A 6231-nucleotide genomic window follows, 5' to 3' on the forward strand; every position below is an offset into this window, starting at 1 on the left:
ACAGACAGGAGAAAGGATGGAAGACAGCAGAGCTTGCAGGCCCATGGCAAAGGAGGAGGGAGGGGGCGCGGTGCCGGTGGTGAGCAGAGCTAGGGAACGGATGAAGCAGGTCCATCATGGAGACCACAGTGCTGTCGCGGGAGTGGTGAAAATCAATGGGAAAGGAGATCAAAAGAAGACACAGGCAAGTGTTCCCAGTGAGGAGAGCCAGAAAGAAGTGAGAGCAAAGCAGAGGGCTGGGGAGAGGAGGAGAGAGAAAAGAAGTGTACCTGAGAGCCAAGTTAGTGGAGTTGAAGAAGTCCAGGCAGGTCCCGTGAAGTAAGAACCAGGTTTTGGCACCATCTGATAGGTAAAAAGTTGGCGGAGAATGAGCAAATGGAGGAGGGGCACCAGGACACAGATAAAACTCTCAGCGGAATAGAGCTTTATTTCGCACAGGACACGTTCCTTCAGGGAAGGGAAAATGTCTGTCCACGGATTGTGAGCTGGGGCTTATATACGGGGGCTTCAGGGTTCTGAAAGTGGGAAGTTTTTTGGGAAAAAATGGATGATGAGGCACCGAGGCACAGCTAAAACTCCATCAAAATAGGGTTTATTAACAAAGGAACACAGGGGACAGATTCCCTTCCAGGCAGGGAAAATGTCTGGGGTCTCTTTAAAAGGGAGGCTTCTGCTTCCTGCAGAAGGTGGGAAGATGTATTTTTTCTAAAGTTGGGTAAGTTGGAGGGGGGAGTGGGAGAGGACTGTTAAAACCTGTCCTCTTTAGAGATCAAAGGGGAAGCCTGCTGTGTTGGCCAAACTGTGGAGAAATGTCTGCTTCTCTTGACTTCAAAGGCCAAGGTGCTTATCAGCTAGGTTCCCTTTTCTCAGGAGCATGAGAAGTCCTTGGGATCCTGTTGGTGAGGGGGCAGGGCTATCTGAACCTTAACACCCAGTACATGTTTTCTAGTTATATAAATGAGTGAACATCAGGAAGAAAGAGATACAGATGGATGGAGGGAAAAAGAAACCCAGCTTGGAAGAGAATTAGAAGGGGTAGGCCACTTGTCATAATTTAATGCATATTTGAATAGATTAGGATTTGTATGAATGCTGGAATTTGGGATATAATTTTGCATTGTCCTTCTTAGCAGTATATCTGCTGTCTTGCACCTTTGAGACAAATTAGGAATGGTTCTTCACTTTTGTAAGGAATCTTCATAGGGCTAGTTAAAGAATTTGCTAGATTTCTCTTAAATTCACCATCTTAGAAACCTCCTTTCAGCATGAAGTTTTACTCGTAAAGATTTTGTGTGTGTTGATGATGATGATGATGGGGTAAATGTGGTGAACCCTGGTTGCCTGATTAACTAAAGCAAGTATCATCTTAGGAAAGATACACACCCTTGTGGTTAAGCAAGTAGCACAAAATGGAGGCATTTGGGTAGGAGTTATGATAAAATGAGTTGTGGCTGGAACTGTTATAGGTAGAATAAATATAGTATCATTTTCTTCCTGTATTTGGGGTGGGCATCAAACCCAGAACCTCAGACATAGGTATACTAACAAGTACTCTACCTCTAGGCTATACAGCAGCCCAGCGTTTATATCTTTTTTGGGGGGGGGCGTCTTTTTGAAACAGGGTCTCCCTGTAGCCCCAGCTGTCCTGGAACTCACTATGTAGATCAAGCTGGCCTTGAACTCACAGAGATAGGCCGGCCTCTGCCTCCCAAGTGCTGGGACTATAGGCGTGCATCACCATGCCCGGCTCAGAGTTTATATCTTATGGAGCTAAGTTATAGAAAGAAAAAGCCAAGGAAATATTTTTGATAATTTCCAATGTCAGTGCTTATATTCTTATTAATATCCCATTTTACAGTTAGAGATGTCAAATTATTTAGCAGAGGCTAAATAATTTATCCATAGGGTGGAGCTGTGGCAGCGTGAGCCCTTGACTATTCATTTTATTGCAGTGTGATTTTTTTTTTATTAGCAACGTTAATTTGGAAAAGTTACTTTTAAGTGTACACGTTTTCTTATATGTCCAGAAAAAAAAAACGAGTATTTATTGCACATTTTAAATATTTTATTTATTATTTTTTATTTTATGTGTATGAGTGTATTGCTTGCAAGCATGTAAATGTCCCCATGTTGTGCATTGCCCTCGGAAGTCAGAAGAGCGCATTGGATACCTTGGGACTGGAGTTACAGACAGTTGTTCGCTGCCGTGTGGGTGCTGGGAACTGAACCAGGGTCCTCTGGAAGAGCAGCCAGTGCTCTTAACCACTAAGCCATCTCTCCACCCCCCCCCCTTTTTTTTTTTTTTTAAAAAAAAAAAGAAGACCATAGTCTTACCTTATGGCCTAGTCTGGCCTCCACCTCACTGTGTAGCCTAGGCTAGCTTCCAACCTGTGGCAGTCCTTTTACCTCAGTCTCCTGAGTGGTGAGATTATAAGTGTGCACTAGCACACCCAGCCAGAAAGAACTTTCAAAAAATCACCCACAGAAGTCTGTGAGATGGCTCGGTGGGTAAACACTAAATGCCCTATCACCAAGCCTGATAGTGTGATTTTGATCCCTGGGACCCAGTGGTGGAAGGTGACTTGCAAAAGTTGGCTTCTGACCTCCACACACTTGTGTTTCTCTCTCTCTCTCTCTCTCTCTCTCTCTCTCTCTCTCTCTCTCTCTCTCTCTCTCTCTCTCTCTCTCTCTCTCTCTCACACACACACACACACACACAATAAATAAATAAATAAATAAATAAATAAATAAATAAATAAATAAATTGGAATTTTAAAAAATCATCTTGCTGGATTTATTTATAAGTTCGTTCCTGTAAACCCAGCTTTGTCGTGTCCCCCGCCCCCCCTTTCTCTTTGTGATAAGGTCTGTGTAGCCCTGGCTGGCCAGGAACTCTATGTAGACTAAATTGTCTTTGAACTCAGAGATCTGCATGCCTCTACCTCTTGAGCAGCCCAGCCCTTTTAAGACAGAAAGTTTACAAGTTCAAGGGTAGCTTTGTACATAGTAAGAGTCCAAAGGCAGGAGGGTGGATGGGGAGGTCTGCAGAGTAGCTCAGTTGGTGGAGTACTTGTATCGCATTCATAAAGTTCTGGATTTGATCCCCAGCATTGCATAAATGAAGTGAAGCCTGTAATTCTAGCATTAAGGAGGCGGAGGCAGGAGGATTGGAACTCAGCTACATAGAGAGTTCAAGCCCAATCTGATTTGCAGGAGACTCTGTCTCAAACAAAGAAACAATGCAGGAAGAAAAAAACAGGAATCAATCTGAATTTGTGCTTTTGGTTTTGCTTGTTACTGTTGTCTTGTAGAGACAGTCTCATGTTACCCAGGCTGACTTTGAACTTCTGGGCCCTGTGATTTCCCTGTCTCAGCATGCCGAGTAGCTGGGACTACAGGTCTGTGCTGCCATGCCAGACTTTTCTTTTTTGGCTATTACATATAAAGATGCTTTGAACATTTATACATACACAGATCTTTACACACATAAACAATTTAATACATTACATATAAATTATTCATTATATATAAATAAATTATGTATTATGTATTAAATTACTTATATATGTAAAGTAATGTAGATATAAGTAAATATCTAGGAGTGCAGTTGCTAGGTCATATGGTAACTGAATGATTAATTTTATTAAAAAAAATCACAAAATGTTGGCAAAAACTCTAGTCAGTGTCATCAGTGTCTCTGGATTTTCCTATTTTAATAAGTATGTAATGCTATTTCACTGTGGTTTTAATGTGCATTTCTTTGATTACTGACGATGCTGAACGTCCTTTCATGCTTATTGTCCGTTTGTATATCTTGTGCAATGTCTGAATTTTTTTGTCCCTTTGAAATTTTAGTTTTGTGGTGGTACACAAGTATAAACACGGGACGTGAGAAGCTGAGGCAGGACAGGAACTCGAGGCTAGCCTAGGCGCATAGCAAGACCCTGTCACAAAAAACAAAACCAAAAAATCTTGGAATTTATTTATCTGACTTTTGTTAAATATAATTGTTATATATAATATTTTTATATTTCCTTGTAGACTGTTGCTTTTTCATTTGAAATTTTGAGGTCAGACTCAGGGACTGTATGCTGGATAAGAAAGCACTGAGACAGACCCCCAACTTGTCTTTTCTTTCTTTCTCTTTTTTTTTTTCAAACATTTATTGGGCGGGGGGCTGCATGCAGCTGTGCACACACAGGTGGAGGTCAGAGGACTACTTGCAGGAGTTGGCTCTCTCCTGCCACGTGACTAGGGGATCCAACTAGGGTTGTCAGACTTGGCAGCAAGTGCTTCACCTGCTAAGCCAAATCACCACCCTTCATACTTAAAATTCATACTTAAAAAAGATTTTTTTTATAGCTGGGTGTAGTGGCACATGCCTTGAATCTCAGCACTTGGGAGGCAGAGACAGGCGGATCTCTGTAAGTTCAGGGCCAGCCTGGTCTACATGGTGAGTTCAGGACAGCTGGGACTGCAGGGAGACCCTGCCTCAAAAACACCAAAAAAAAGGAGGGAAGGAGAAAAAAAATAAAAGATTTTTTTATGTGTAAGAATGTTTTGTTTCCATGTGTGTATGTGTACCATGTACCATGTGTGTGCCTAGGGCTCCTTGAAGCCAGAAGAGAGCATCACATCCTCTGGAACAGGAAGTGTCTAGGATTGTGAGCTGCCATGTGGGTGCTGGGAACTGAACCCAGATTTTCTGCAAAAGCAGGAAGTGCTTTTAACCACTGAGCCGAGCCATCTCTCCAGCTCTTGACCCATCATTCTTTCAATGATGTTTGCTTAAAAAAACAAAACAAAACTGGGTGTGATGGTATAGGCCTTTAATGCCAGCACTCAGGAGGCAAGCTGGGGCTACAGGGAGTCCCTAGCTCAACCTCCCCCCAATTTATTATTACATTTTATTTTGTATGTGTGGGTGCCTGTGTACCATAGTGTACATGTGGAGGTCAGAGAACAACCCTTGGGAATTGGTTCTGTCATATGGGTCCCAGGGGTGGAACTCAGGTCATCAGGCTTAGCAGCAGGTGTCTTTACTTGCTGAGCCATCTCACCAGCCCATAATGATGCTTTTGTTTGTTTTTTGAGACAGTCTTCCTGTAGCCACAGCTGGCCTGGAATTCTGCTAAGTAGACCAGGCTAGCCTCAATTTCACTGAAATCCACCTGTCTCTGCCTCCAGAGTGCTGGGATTAAAGGCAACTTCCACTGTGCCCAGCCTAATGATGCATTTTTGAAGAACAGTTTTAAATTTTGATGAAATCCAGTTTATCATTTAATTTTTTTCTTTTCTGAATTGTGTTTTTGTACCCCAGGAAATCTTTGCCCATCTCTAGGTTATAAATCTTTTGTCCCGTGTTCCCCCCACCCCCTTCGCCAAAAAAAAGTTTTAGATTTGCTTTCAGACCTGTGGACCATTTCAAGTTAACTTTTGATTGATTTTGTGTGCATGCATATGGAAGTTCATGTTCATGTGTGTGTGCTCATTTGCATATGTGTGTGGAGGTGAGAATCCAACCTTGGATATCATTCGTCAAAAGCCATCCACCTTGTTTTCTTGTGACCTGGGATTTGCCAAGTAGGCTAGCTGGCTGGCCTCCCAGGTTTCTGCCTTTCCTGCCTCCCCAGTACTGAAATTACAAACATGTGCCACCATGCCCTGTCCTTTTTTTTTTTTTTTTCTTTAACACATGCAATCTGAGGGTTAAACTCAGGTCCTCATGCTTGTGTACCAAGCACTTACCAACTTAGCAATCTGCAGCCCTCAAGGTCACTTCTTATGTATTAGTATAAAAGGTAATTTTTTTTCAGTGTATATTCAGTATACCAGTTTTGTTCCATTGAGGTACTTTGTCAAGTTTGACAAAATCAGTTGAGTATATGTGTGTGGGTCCATTTCTGGAATTCCTATGCTACACTTGATCCATGTACTGATGCTTATGTCAATACTACATTTCTTTTTATTTTAAATTTTATGTGTTTGAGTATATTGCCTGCATGTGTGTAAGTGCACCAGCTTTTGCAGTGGTTACGGAGGTCAGAAGAGGGGATTGGATTCCCATGGAACTGGAGTTATGGACAGTTGTGAGTTGCCATGTCGGTATTGGAAATTGAACCCAGGTCCTTTGCAAGAGTAGCCAGTGCTCTTAACCTCTGAGCCATTTCTCCAGCCCCATACATTTTCCTTCCTTCCTTCCTTCCTTCCTTCCTTCCTTCCTTCCTTCCT

At 42.4% G+C, this 6231-nt stretch overlaps 1 protein-coding gene across 2 annotated transcripts in view; it reads left to right on the forward strand.

Annotated features, from left to right (window-relative positions):
* The window catches only part of Rpa1 (replication protein A1), a 78786-nt gene that overhangs the window by 9068 nt on the left and 63487 nt on the right, over positions 1–6231 (forward strand). The gene's annotated exons all lie outside the window — the stretch shown is intronic.

The sequence above is a fragment of the Nannospalax galili genome, unplaced genomic scaffold, assembly GCF_000622305.1.
Source record: "Nannospalax galili isolate Female #2095 unplaced genomic scaffold, S.galili_v1.0 scaffold212, whole genome shotgun sequence".
Taxonomy (NCBI): Eukaryota; Metazoa; Chordata; class Mammalia; order Rodentia; family Spalacidae; genus Nannospalax; species Nannospalax galili.